The following is a 15271-nucleotide window of genomic DNA, read 5'->3' on the forward strand; positions in this document are numbered from 1 at the left end:
CAGATATCTCACATAAACAAGAGATCTCTGGGGTCTTCAATATTTTCACCAGTGTAAAGTAGTCCTGAGTTTAAAAGTGTGAGAACTGTTGGCCTAATTAAATGCAGGTCGACTGGGGTTCCCCATACAATGTCCACTTCACTTGGGAAATGCAGAAATTTCCCAAGAAGAAATCATGTCAACACTGTACAACTTGGCACAGTATTCACAAAGTCCTGACGAATATTTTGCACTCATTTTGCAGTAAGCAGTCATCTTATAATGAACAACCACTTAGATTTTCAGTGAAAGAATCTGGCAAAAACATCAACCATTCTCATTGATTCCCATTTCATAAAGAATAATCATTTAGCCAAATGACCTGTTTTAACCAATCAAGAAAATCGGTACATGACACGGCATTTATTGAGCCCATAGCATATGTCAGGCACTATGCTTTCTTTACATTATCTCATAATCCTCACAACCCTGAAAACAAAAAAAAAGCAAGATGTACTTGCCAAAGGTCACACAATTAATAAATGGTAAAATCAGGACTCAAAATCAGGACTGTGTGACTCTAAAGTCCAGAGCTCTCTCCATTCTACCAGATTACCTTAACACTAGACTGGAAATCAGACCTGTCACTTCTGTGTCCTTGAGCAAGTCACAACTTCTCTCAGCCAGTTTTCTCATTTACTAGATAAGAGGGTTAGTCTAGCTGATCTCCAAAGTCCCCTTCATAGCTGATATTCTTGGATTATGATTCATCACAACTTCAACCCTACTGTTTTAGAGTAAAAGGCCTTCTGTATACTTTTCTGAACAGAACAAATGAAGTGATACAAGTAATGGGGAAGTAATGAGTAAAATTAATAGACTAGTATGTAGCTTTTCATACTTTAATATTAACAATCATCATAAAACATACTATAAATGATAAGCAGGCATTGTGTACTTCTTTCATTCCAGGCAACCAGAGCTTCTTTCGTTGACACAGCTTGGGCATTCAGCCAGCAGACATTTCTGAAGGTGGTAAGACTTGTTAGCATGCAACACGGGAACACCTAACTGAAGGATTGCTGAGGGGAGCAAATGCCTCATCATTGGCTTGTATAGGAAGCACCATCTATTCTTTAAGGTAATTATACAATAATCAATGGAAATATTTGCCGAGCATTTTCGAGAAAAGAAGGGCAAGCTACAGGAAATAGTGAAAAATGACACATGGCACTTCAACACACAGAAAAAAAAAAAATCCAAGAGAAATGTATTGATTGTGTGCATTATATATGAGGTTTTACTGTATTTACATTATGTTGATATTTGTCTAGGTTACCAAAATTTAGACTTCTTCCTATAACAGCTACAATTTGAACATGATTTAGTATGTGCCAGACGCTATGCTTAGTCCTGTACAGACATCACCCTCTAATCCTACTCTGCAGAGTTCTGAGGCATTATATTCATTTTAAAAGGTGAAAAAAGGTCTTACAGATATTACAAGCAAAGAAAGGATCTGAAAACTAATCTGACCAACTCCAAAGCCTGTATTCTTCATGACACTTTTTTCTGGTTCCAGAAAGAATGAAAACCTCATCCCTAGGTCAAAACAGAAAAATAATGTGTAATATTTGAGCCAAGTTACAAGGTCATTTTTAAAAAATTAAAGTTTTTAAAAGCTTGAAATCCATTTACAGAAGTATCTACTATTTAGATATTAGCAAAAGTCACAAGGTCACTGCCAAAATCTATATACTTCTTTGGATAACTATCAACACACTTAAACTCAGGACATTTGAAATGGCTGCTATTGCTATAGCTTATATTCTCGTTATGCTCACATAACCTAAAAAGACCTATTTTGTAAAAAGTAGCCAGGAAGCTGTCTTTTACATGATTACCATCCTTTTTACCTAAAACCCAAGATTCTGAAGCAAATTACTCTAGTGGCTATTATTCAGGAGAAGAGAAAGTTGAGTCATTCAAACCAGTAGAAAAATGACAAGGTTTAGGAGGTGACTTACTGTCCACTTTTAGAGAAATGACTGAAAACTGGCCTACTAAAAGTTCTTTCAAACTTTCAAAAAGCTAAAATGAGATTTTAATAGGGACAAAAGTGTAATTACAAAACCCTTCAACACATACAATTTGAGTTATTATTCTTTATAGAATTGAACCACCACTTTTTAACAGTATCTCAAAATGGGAAATCAATCAAGTTACAATACTGTTAAGACTAATCATTAACTACTCAAGCAAATCAATGTTTAATTTTAAAATCAAATAATTAAAAATAAATGGAAAGAAAAAATAGAAATAGAGAATTTTTAAGAACAAATCACAGAGGCTACACTGCATTTCCTTTCATTGTGTCCATTAGACAGTTCCAAAGGTTCCAAAGATTACTTCTTATTTCATTTTTCCTCTACGGAATGCGGATCACAACCCGTCAGGAGAAAGTGGCTACTACTGTAGATACCACCAGGACCGACAAACTCAAACTCCCCTTCCCCTACGTACTGTCCTGCTATCCCAGGACCTATACTGAGACCCCATACACGATGATCCCTTCTATCTGCTGCTTTTTGCCTGTCTACTCCCAGATTCAATGAAGAGAACACCCAACTTTTAGAACCAAACAGACATGGATTCAAACCCCAGGTGCAGAGCTTACCAGTTAAGTGATTCTGGACTTACTGAACAAGCCTTAGTTTTCTTATCTGAAATATAACCACCATTTTGAAAAGCTAGTGCAAATATTATAGATAATATATAATACATATCTGTTATTAGTATTTAGTCATTATGTCCCTGACACTTTCTTCTTCGATGCTGTCATTGTTTGTAAGGTAATACATCCACTACTAAATAACAAAAAGGATTCTCTATATTTCTCACTGGCAAATCAAAGATGGGTGGCAAAGCACAAGGGGTGACCTCTAATACAAACCTGTTATCATTGACCTTATCATAATAAAGATTTTTAATTGCTTTAAAATTCTGTAAATTGCTTAATGGGCCAGGGGTTTTACTTTGGAGTGAAGGAAATGTTTTGGAACTAGGTAGGGTCGTGGCTATTCAACATTGCAAATGTACTAAATGCAACTAGACTGTTCAATTTAAAATAGTCTAAAAAAATTAATTTTCAGAGGGAACAAGGGAAAAAATACCCTAATTGTTCCTGTTAAATATCACCAGGTGACTCATTAAACTAAGTTTATTAAAGGTTTTCTGGTTCACATCGCTAAAGCAGCAGCCTGACATGGTGGAAAGAGCCCCAGTGTAGGTCAGAAAATCCATCTTTCATCCCAACTCTGCCATTAGTTAGGTGTATGATTTTGGACAAGCCCCTTAACCACTCTGGATATATCTTAAGTTCTACACCCATCGAAGACCAAAGCTGGGTTAAAAGAAATCTTACAGGTTTCTCACAAGTTTAAGATGTTATACTTTGTATTCCTGGCAAACTAACTTATGTGGAAATAAAATCACCTAGACAAAAAAGGATTTTTTTAAACTACAATATGTGCTAAATCTGACAATCAAAAAGCTACCACACCTCCAGTGAGCTGAAAATATGCTGTCCTAAACAGGAAAATTTTCTCATTTCAGGGTAACTGACTGGGTCTTAACAACTCCTATTTACTAGAAAACAAAAACAGACCCTGTAATGTCAGTGCCAAAATCATATTGACCAACATGATCTAAGCACAAAAGAAAAGACGTAATTCAGAAAATTATGGGGAAGCTCACGATCACCATTCTAAACCAAGGTGGTAAACTTTAAGTTTTTAACTCAATAATGTCTTTTTTATCCAACTATTTAACAATGCATTAAGTATAAAAATGTATATCATACAGCATTAGGTAGCCTATAAAAATTATATAATCAATATTATTTTGCAAATAATTCTCTTGTCCTTTAAGAAACTTGCAGGTTAAAAACTCCTGCTACCAGGCTCTGAGAAGGATATAAATCCAAAAGAACCTTATTCTGTTCTTGAATTTGTCTGGAATAGGGGCTAAATCCTTTGATATCTTCTGGTATTTTGTTAAGCAAGTTGTTAATAAAATGTTTTGGCGACTAACACCTTAACTACCATTAATTAGGGTATAAAGCTTGTCTAAGTTCTAAGGGGAAAAAAAGAGGTATGGCATGATCAAAGTGACCTCAACAGTGATGAAGGTGACTAGCTAGGAATTCTCATCTGCTGTTTTCAAAGGACTAAGACAGATACTGCTTAGAGATCTATAGCCAATGAAGCAGCAAAGGAAAGCTCTAAGGATAACATTTAAGTTTTATCAAGTTGAGAATACAGGAAGTGCTTTACAACCTAGAGCAACTTATCTAACAAACTTAGTGGAACAAGTGGAGCCATTTACAAATGAAACGAAAAGTTTGGATGCTTTATTAGACAGAAGTGTCTCAAATCAATTACCTAGATTCAGACCTCAGTAACAGATTCAGCAATTAAGTCTCGCTTCTCTTTCTGGCAGTTAGTTGTATCAAAATGAAGGCATAAAGCCACAGATGCACATCCTGATTTTCTTTCTAAAAAGATTCCTGATTTTCTTTTTATGAGAACAATCATCACCTGGATGTCACCATACTTGCAAACTCAACACCAAAACTAAACTTACCTCCTGATCCCACCTCTTCAGGGTACCCCGTGCACCTGGTCAACTAAGCTTAAAACCTTGTATATTTGTCGCTCAGCCTTCACATCCAGTTATTATGTTTCATTAGTTCTAAGGCATCCTTTCTATACCCACTTCCACTATCTTTATCTTTATTCTTCTCAAACTACTACAACAGCATCTTAATTACTTTACTTGTTTCAGTCTCTCTTTTCACATAAAGTTGTCCAATTCATAAAGACAGCCCTAGTAATGTCATTCCTCCACTCCTGCTCAAAAACCTTTCATTTCATGAAGGTTCACTGTTGACAGACTAAAGTTTGAATTCCTCAATCTTGCATTCAAGGCCTTCTATCAGTGGCTCCAACATTCCCCTCTACACTTATATTCTACCATTTCCTTTCATATTCCCTTCTCTTTAACCAAGTGAGCCACTTGTTCTTTCCCATAAAAATATTGAGCATTCTTTTTTTGCTAATGCAATTCCCTCCATATGGAATTCTCTTCCCCATTTCCTCATAATCTAATCCTACTTGTTTTTCCTGGCTCAGCAAAGATATTACAAACCACACCCTCTCTGAAGTCTCTCCCTTATTTTCTTTAGCTGGAAATAATTTCTTGCTCTTCTGATTTCCTGGACCACTTTTTTCTCTTAATACTTACCTTTAAATATATATATATACACATATATATATGTGTGTATATATATATATGTATATATACCATATTATCACACACACACACACACACACACACACCCAATAAACTATAAGCTCTTAAAGGTCAAAGTCTATGTATACTTTATCTGTATCCCCCAATGCAACACAGATTATACACATAATAATGACTCAAAATCGTGATGAATAAATTAATAATAAAACCTCTTATCAGTCTTGAGAAAGGATGCTTATGAAGAAGAGAAACAGGAATATATCATAAAGACTTCAAGGTGCACAGTATTCCATAGGAAAAAACAAAATTCCAACTAAAACACTACAGCTATAACATTCTTTACAAAGTAATAGACTACAGCTAATAAAAGAACAATTCATTCAACAAATACGCAAGTGCATATTTAGTGGCACTGCCAGGCACTGTTCTAGGTGCTTAGAATCCACAAAATACAGACCCAACATTAATCCTTGCCTTAATGGAGCTTAAGAAGGGAAAAAGGCAATAAACAAAATAAAATAGCAAAATATATATAAGCTAAATGGTTTAAGTGATATGAAGAACAAGAGGGTAGAAAAGGGAGCACAGGGACAACCAGAAACAGAGGAGCTGCCATTTCAAAGGGCAGTAAGGGATGGTCTCACTGGGAAGGGGAGAGATGCGTAAGACCTGGAAAAGATGGAGCCATGTATATCTGAGAAACAGGATTCTTAAGCAGGGCAAACATCAAATGTAAAAGACCTGAAACGGGCAATGTGCCTGGCATGTTAAAGAAACAGCAAGAAGGCTACTGTGGCCAGAATGGAGTAAGCGAAAAAAAAAAGAAATGAGGTCAGAGAGGGAAAAAAGAAGGGATCCAAGCACGTAAAGCCTTTGATAGGACTTGGCCTTTTACTCTAAGCAAGATGGCGTATCACTGGAGGGTTCTGACCAGAAGGAAACAAAATTTGACTTACCTTTTGAAAGGATCTTTCCTGCAACAGTATTGAGAACAGACTAAAGGGGAGGGGGGCAAGAACAACAACAACAAAAAAGGCTATTACGATCATTCAGAAGAGCTGATGCAGACTTTAATCAGTAAAGGTGATGAAAAGCAGTCAGAATCTGGATATATTTTGACGATAGAACTTTCAAGATTTCCTGTTGGGTCAGATGTGGTATGTGTGAGAAGAAGTCAAAGATGATTCTAAATTTTGGCCTGAGCAAAAGATGGAGGAAGATGCTATTTATTATGACACGGAAGACAACAAGGACCAAAGGGAAGATGAGAAAGGATAAAATAAAGCTCAGGAGTTTGGTTTGGAACAAGTTCAATTTGAGATGCCAATAAAATTTGAAGTGTCAAAGTAGACAATACAATATATGAACCTGGAGTTTCAGAGATAAAAATTTAGGAATCATGAGAACCATATGATTTCACTCATACGTGAGTTATAAAACTGAAAGCAACAAACAAACATGACAAATAAACAGAGACTCATGGACACAGACAGTGGATTCGTGGTTACCAGAGGGAAGGAGGGAAGGAAGAGGTAGTAGATAGGGGTAAAGAGAGTCAACTATTTAGTGACAGAAGGAAATTTAACTTTGGATGGTGAACACAGAATACGATATACATATGACGTAGTGTTGAACACTTAAAACTTATTTGGTTTTATTAACCAATGTCACCCCAATAATTTTAATTTTAAAAAAATTTAGGACTCCACACGTACATGGTATTGAAACCATGAGATTAGATAGGATCACCAAGGGAATGAGAATAAAGGGCAGAGGTCCCATGGGGTAGTCTAGTATTAAGAGGTAAGAGTAATGAGGAAGACGCAACAAAGGAGATTGAGAAGAAGCCAAGGAGGTAGAATGAAAAACAGCAGAGTGTGGTGTCCTAGAAACCAGCACAGAAAGTATTTCAAGGAAGGATGCATCCACTGCACCAAATGCTGCTAATAGGTTAAGTAAGAATTAAACTTGATGGTTTTGACAAAAGCAGTCTCAGTACAGTGATGGGGTTCAAAGTCTCGTTAGAGTAGGTTCAGGAGAGAACAGGAGAACTAGAGATGAGTAGAGACAACTTTTTCAAGAAGTTGGGAAACTGGACTGTAGCTAGAAGAGAAAGTGTGGTCAGTCAATAAAGGATTATTTTAAAAATATAGATGTATGCTGACTGAAATGAGCCAGCAGACAGGAGAAAAATGATGTTGCAAGAGAGAAGGGGATAATGAATATGATTCCAACTGCTATAGAATTTCACTAGAGGAGTCAAATAGTCCAATGAAGAGAAATTTCACTAGGTTAGTAGGCAATAATTCCAGAGTACTGTTACTCTTTGTAATACTAAAGAAGGGTGGATGACAACCCAAAATTCGAATTCACATGCCATAGGAAGCTCAGAAGAGAGGCTGGGTCATTTACTGAGAACTTTTGTATTAGGCATTGTATATATTATTTCATTTAAGGTCAAAATAACTTCATAAGGTATTATATTTGTTACAGATAAGGAACTAGAAGCTCAGAGAGAGCTAGTAATTTGATTAATGCACAAAGCTGGTGAGTGGTACAGCTATGTTTCAATGTATCTCCTTCTGAGTATTAGATAAGAAACTGTTACTTTAGGGGATTAAAAGTTTTGTGGTTACATTTCCTTTAGTTCTTATCTATTGGAAATACATATTGAAGTACTTTTTGGATGAAAGTATATGGTGCTCAAGATTTGCTGTAAATACACCAGCAAAACCAACAACAAAAAGTCATTGCGAGTGAGGGACAGATAAAACAAGAGCAGCAAATGCTGGTAATTGTTGAAGCTGGTTGACGGGTATGTGAAAGTTCACGGTACTTTTCTTTTATGTACATTTTAAAGTGCCATGATAAAAAATAAAAACCCAGGTCCTTCCCAGTCAAATTTTCTTATTACTCCAAAGACTACCTTTAATTTCTGCTCAATCCTCCCTTCAAAAAAATGTTATGTTCTTCAAAGCTTACAATTTTCTTATCTTCTTTAATCCTCATTGTAACTCTGTTCTGTAAATTAGAGGTTTTATTCGAATTTTACACATTAGGAGAGAGATCTACAAGCAGTAAATAGCAGTATTAGATCTCCAAACCAAGTCTTCCACTGTCAAAAACATGATTCTAGTAGCCAATACAGCAATCCAGGGAGTATACAGTCATCCTGGGCATACCTATGAGGAGACTCCACCAAGGGCTAGATCTTTTCCTCAGATTCATTACTGTTACATAATCCTAGGACTGAGCTTCCTAGGAAGGACAAGCATTATTCCAGGCAGACCTTGAAAAGACTTGTACTGAAGGGCTTGACTAAAAGAGGCAGGTTTTAAATTTGCCCAGCCATCAACTTCCTTGCCAAATCCGGAGACTAACAGCAACTTGAGATACAGCATCTGAAAGGGTACCTATCTCTGTTCTAGAGACAACTCTCGGTGCCTCGTTTCTCCAAATGTAATACTGTTATTCACCTACATTACACAGCTATCATAGGAACCAAAGTCCAAGTATGTGAACCCTAAGCTCTAGAAATAAAGGACACTACTAAACAATAATACGGACCAATTTCAAAAGCCAATTTTGTATAGTTCCACATTTATAACAGAGCTAGCATATCAGAAAGCATCACAGCTAATACTTATTTTTAAGATACCATATTTTTAAAAGCCTCATCACTAATGTTTGATATCTGTTCTTTCATGCTAACCTTGACATTATAAGCTTATTTAAAGCTTACTTCAAAAACTGAAAATATGCATACTACAAGTTCCAGATGTTTATTCTCTCCAGCTGCTAACCTACATTATCAAAATTCTAATACCCTTCCCCTCTAGCTCACTAGCTTTGCTAACTAAAACTGAGTTGTCCAGAGTTACTTAAGTCGAGAGCTACCCAGTACCCAATACTTCATTAGATTAAAATGTAGGCTGCCTAAGTTGTACAAAAGTCTATGATTAGGTGCAATGTTTGAGGAGTTTCAGATTTACTTGGAATTAGAAACATCATAAGAATGAACTGCCTCCACCTTACTTAAAAACAAACCACTTCTTTATCAGGTCGCTACCTACCTGTCTTAAAGTGTATTGATTTTCAGTGAGGCTGACTGAACACAGGTAACCAAAGTTATAGACTCCATTTTCACCTTAAGGACCGATAAATTTATTTAGAGAATGATCTATTCTTTACTCAAAAAATATTATTTAGCACCAACTAAGATATCTCAGGTCCAGAACAAAACATGCCTTTGAACCTAAAGACAATGCATGTCTGCTGAATTAAACTGGCAAAACAGGTCAAAAGGCATACTTTAAAAAATCTAGTCTTTTAGAACAATAACTATTTGCTTTATGTCAATAGTATTAATACGGTTAACTTCAATTCATAAACAAAATGCTGATCTTCTCAATAGGATATTGTGAAATGCCCTGGCACCTGGAAAACTGCAAAGAACAGGAAATTCTGCAGGTGCAGTAAGAAACTATATCTTATCCATGACCCAGAAATGCCTCAGAATTTATTACACAACCTGCTGCAGAATTCTCGCTTTTCAAATGGAAATCAACCATGAAGTCACACGATGCAAGGCTGTGATTTTATTATTGATATAATCAACTGTACCTTTTTGAATTGTGCTAAAGTTAACTAAAGAAAGCAGACATTCTACATAGTGTTACTTATGTCAGAAGTTAAGAGAATGTGAATATGAAATAACTAAACTCTAAGATTGATTCATTCATCAACAACACATATATATGCAATGTCTTTTGTGTGACAGAAACCATACTTCTCAAAAGTAATACACTTAAAGGACTCTTAGGACAAGAAATCATTCAAATTAGATATGAAAGTAATAAATCAAGTCACTTACTTACCTTCACTATTTAATGCAAGACCTAAAAGTTAAAGATTTGTAGATCTTCCAGGCTCAAATATTTTAATATTTTTATCAGCATTAATCTGGCCTCATATCTTATTCCTTTCTATTTTGACTGACACAGAAATTTAACTTACATCTCTCAGTAAACAGTTTTCTAAAATTAGACTGGATTATGAAGTCTCTCATAATTACCTGTCAGAAACAGATTTTCTACAGCTAAACAAATTTTTTTAAAACAACCAATTTTCCAATATAGGGAATGAAAAACAGAAGAGCAGTAAGAAGAGTAACGGTATCCAAACACATTATATAAGAGAGTAAACTATTAAGAGTAGATCAGCTAGCACAGAAAGACTACTATCACGGCTGGGTACCAAGCTCAAGCAAATTAATGTCTAATAAAGCAACTTACTATTTACATTTTTGCAATATCAATCATAACCAGCATCTGGAAGCTTTTTACAACTAATAAACCAAACACAATATTTAAAAGCATTTAAAAAATCATTCCTCCTTAAATAGAGCATAACTTGTCAATGGGCTTGGAAATATCATATGGATGGGGAATTAATTGAAAAAAGGAAAAAGTATTCAATAAATTTAAAAAAGGATAAATTTTCCTTTTTCAGGAAAGGGGTAGCTCTATTTTTATGTTTGTCACTTAGAATTAGTCTGCAAAAAACATATTAAATACAATTTTCTGCAAAATACATATTAAAATACATTATATTTATTATTCCCGATTTAAGAACTGAATTCACTGAGTGACAGAAGTACCCTCTTCTGCAAATTCAGGCTTAGAAATAATCTTGGGCTAAAGCTAGAACTCAGAATACCTCTCACAAGCTTCTGCTCCACTCAAGAATTCAAATAGACACCAACACTCAGCTGCAGAAATGAAACAAGAAACAGAAGCAGACACTGGGGCAAAGAATGAACAAACTTCAATTTGCAGACATCTCTGATATTCACAGAAGTTTCATCTCTATCCATGTTTCTCACTACAAATTAATCCACTTAATGGCAAAATCTGAAGTACTAATTATTATCTGACTAGGCTAAATGGAAAAAAAGGAACTAAAGAAAAAACATTCCCCATATTTACACAGGCCTAATCTTCCTGAAAGACTTAAACTTGTTTTATATAAACCATCTCAATTCTCATGAGAGGTAGATAAAGAGTCAGGTTTCTGGAGAAGAAACAAGCACAAAGGGATTAAGTTTCTTGTCCAGCAAGCCCCAGTGAAAATAAAACCAGACCCAATTATTTAGCCTACAAAGTCTAAATCACCTTCTTTCCTTGGTTCATAAACTTAGGATAATATTTTCAAGTGCCTACAAATTATCCCAAACCATAGAATTTCACAGAACAATACAAATGATCAGGACACTATGTCAGAATTGAGTATTCTGAGCAAGTAAATACTGCTTGCCCCAAATCAATAAAGTGAACTAACACAATGGACTTCAAAAATGCAAGAGGAAACAATGACCATATTGGAGAGTATTTTTGAAGGTCACTCTATTCATCTTATACCCTACTGCTCAAACTCTCTGCCAGGGAGCCAAAGGGGCAGACATTATCCTTATAATTTTATTCTTTACATAAATTAAATCTCAAAATGCTGCTAAGAGTTTCAATCAAAGGCATATTATACTCTAAAAACCTTTCCCTCCAAAAATAAAACCTTATAGCATGCCTTCAGAGCATTATTTTGTTGCCTTCGTGATAGACTTCAAATTTGGATTTTAAAATGATTTGCTTCCAGTTTATTTTTAAATATTTATATTTACAGATTCAGATCGCTTAAAATGTGGTATTCTGCTCAGCCTTTATTATGTTTAGGCAAGATTCCCACTTCCACTCAAACTTATTATTTGAACTTACAATTGCTACATTAAGATACTTCCAAAATTGACAAAAGAAAACAAATCAACCCAGAAAGCTTCCCAAGGTACCAAAGTGGACCTTGTATTTGAAATATTAGGTACCACATTATAAACTACATGAAGCCCACAAAGCAATAATTGATGTTATTTCTGCAACATGGTGAAATTTTTTTTGAAAAATCAGACAAGACTAAATTTTCAACAATCAGAGAAAACATTTTCCAAGACTCTAGAAAACCCTGCATACTGAGGCAGTCTCAAAGCAGTTTTCTTAATCCTTTCAAGCCTCAAAAAATCTAACACAAGCTACAGAACACTGAATGAGACCTGCAATGAAAAATATCTGTACTCAGACCGCTAAAGGTTATTTCCTATGTGTTTGGCAAGCTGATGGCCATATGTCCATATAACCCCAGAGGTCTTTCCTCAATAAAGCTAACACTACACTCTGACTCAAATCAAAGTACCAGAAAATCCAAAAGCCTTGAACTAAATTTTACTATTTGGGAGAAAAAGCCAACATCCCAGGATCAGTTTTTACATGCTGAAAGAGAGAATCGAAGAGCTCCATTCCTGTCATTTTTAGGTGCTGGATGTACATTATCTCTGCCTCTAGCACAGGACTCAGATATTACATCACTCAATGTCTGAAAACTGCCCCATTACCCAGAAAGCACCAGGGTATCTTAGACACTGCACCAAGGTATCCCTTCCGCCCTAATACACAGCCCTTCAACGCTACCGACGCAGAGCCCTGCTCTCTTACAGTATCTTCACTAAGACATCTGCCCTGCACCTGCTGCAATCCTATTTCTACTCACTCTTGGTGTACTCTTCATGACTGTGTATGACCCTTCTATCTGCCCACTCATCAGACCAATGTGCTAGGCCGATATCCCATCACATACCTCCTCCAAACTTAGGAATGTGTACTCAGCCCTCCCTTATCCCTTCCCCATTCACTGGGTTCTGGAACTAAAATCAAGCTTCATGATCTCTCTGATCCTAGAAGCATGAACTTTCAGATACAGTACAGAGCTTAATGTCCTCCATTTTCCATTAACATCATTCCATGATCCACACGCACTCCCCCACACACTCTTCAGTTCCTCTAAATCTGGAATTTAATCCCTTCCCTTTAGTATTTTTTTCCAACTTCTGCACTCTGCCCTTCCTATACTTTCAATGACCTAAAAATTTTGGCCCCTTTAATCTCCCAAGACTCAGTTTTCCAATCTCTCTCAACACTTTGGCAACCCTGATCCTTCCAGGCTTTCAAGCAACCTTTTTCCTAATTTTCTCCACCTGAATAGTCGATTCCTGACCTAAGGGCATCCTACTCCCCCCACTACCCCTATCCAATATACACCTATCCCTTCTAGTCACAGATGCACCCACACACATCCCCACCCTGACCATCCCATTATAGGAACTATGCATTCTTCCATCCTGCTCTAGAATATTTTAAACTCTTTGGCTTCACATTTCCACCTTTCCTGCCGGGCCCAGCCTATCTTTCCAACCAATGGGACAGAATCTGGCACCCTGAGGCTGTTTCTCTCCATTCCATATCGTACTCCAGACACTGTGTGCAGCCCTGCTCTGGCTTTGCCACTGCCCTACTGCCTCCCTCAACCGGTTTCATCGCAGACACACCGCCCATCCTCTTATTTCCTTCTTCTGACTTCCCTCCCACACTTGGCAATAAAACTTGTTCCTTCCACAATCTGCAGTCACAGCTCAGGACTGTTCGCCCTCGCTGGCGTTATCAAATCGAGCCTGGGTTCCCATCAAAGTTCCGTCGTATGTCCGGCTAATCACTGCTTCCGGAACGCCCTCCGTTTTCTTTCAAATATCCTCGTTGCGTGTCGTGTTACGTAAATCCTGTGAGACGTCATCCCCGTCGCCCATCCACCATTACGTCCTGACATCTACAGAATGCCCTCACACACCTTATCTTCCTTCTTGCACCCTCCATTTCCTATCACCACCACTAGACCCTGTCACCACACTCTTGCTCCTTCTCCTTCCACGTTTCACGCCCATCATTCCCCCCCCTGCATTTTTCTTAACTCGTTGGATCAGTTATTATTTCTGCTGCTGCTTCCCACTCCTGCCTTTATCACTTTTTGTTCAACCAGGTCTCTTCGTTCATCCCCAGATCATGTTCCAAGTTCGTCGCGTTTTGCCTCACCGCTCTCCCCAGAATCTCCTCACGTCATCGGAACCCCGTCGCTGCCCCCACCCTCGGATGATCATCAGGTCCTCTCGCGCTCGCCCCTATTTATAAGCCCCTGAACCTGCCGCCCCGGGGCCCTCCACCCTCCACTGGGCTGGATTCCTCCACCCTTCATTCTCCCCAAATCTGTCCACGCACTGCTGCTCCCCGAAATTTCTCCCCCGGCCCCTGCCCCAATCATCAACACCTGCCCAGAACCCCTCGCCCTCTAGCTTACCGAGACTCCCCAGCGCCGGTCCCCCCCACACTGTCCACGCCCTCCCCTCGCTCGGGGCCGGACCCCGTCTCCTCGAAGGTGAGGAAGGCTGCCCTTGCCCGAAGCGGCCGGGGCACCGCAGCGGCGGCGGCCACAATGCCAGAGCCACGGGGCCCGGGATTGCTCCCTGCTCTCCGCCCCGGCTGCCGCCGCTGCTAAGGACGCACAACAAACAATGCGGGGCCCGGGCCGGCTCCGCCAACCGCCTCAACCGCCGCCTTAACCGCCGCCCGCCCGGGACGGCCCGCCGCGCAGGCGCCTGCCCCGTCGCCGCAGCCTACCCGCACCGCCGCGCTCGGCCCGCGCCCGGTCCCCGCTCCCGCTCCGCCGCCGCCGCCACCTCGTCAGCCCGCGTCTCTGGCTCCTCAGCCCAGCGGCGGCGGCTGCGGCGGCTGCTGCCCTGGTGGCGCTCGCGGCTCCGGTCTCCGCTTCGGCGGCGGCGGCGGCGAGCACGTGACGCCGCCGAGCGCGCCTATTGGCCGAGCCGGGGGGCGGGCCCCGCGGCTGCTGGGGAACGGAAAGCCCGCCCCCTCGCTCGCCGCGCGCCCCCTCCACGCGCAATCTGCCGCACCTGAGAGCTCCGGCCAGCGCCCGCCGCCGCCGTGCCGCGCCGCCGCCTGCGCCAACTGCGCACCTGGGAGCGCGCAGGGAGCACAAGCTAGTGGCGGCCGTATGCACCTGTGAACGGACGCTTACGTAAACTGCGTCCCCG

The 15271-nt window shown here is 39.2% G+C and overlaps 1 protein-coding gene across 7 annotated transcripts in view; it reads right to left on the minus strand.

The window, feature by feature from the left end:
- The window catches only part of STRBP (spermatid perinuclear RNA binding protein), a 113661-nt gene extending 98659 nt beyond the window's left edge, over positions 1-15002 (minus strand). For 5 of the 7 annotated variants that reach the window (XM_039861492.1, XM_039861490.1, XM_039861488.1 and 2 more), the window contains exon 1: positions 14841-14996. The gene's annotated coding sequence lies outside the window, so the exon portion shown is untranslated. Of the gene's footprint in view, positions 1-14840 lie in introns of all 7 variants that reach the window. The other 2 variants (XM_039861484.1, XM_039861487.1) reach the window with 2 other exon arrangements.
- Between the last annotated feature and the right edge of the window lie 269 nt (positions 15003-15271).

The sequence above is a fragment of the Pteropus medius genome, unplaced genomic scaffold (genome assembly GCF_902729225.1).
Source record: "Pteropus medius unplaced genomic scaffold, Ma_sr-lr_union100, whole genome shotgun sequence".
In the NCBI taxonomy this organism is placed as follows: domain Eukaryota; kingdom Metazoa; phylum Chordata; class Mammalia; order Chiroptera; family Pteropodidae; genus Pteropus; species Pteropus medius.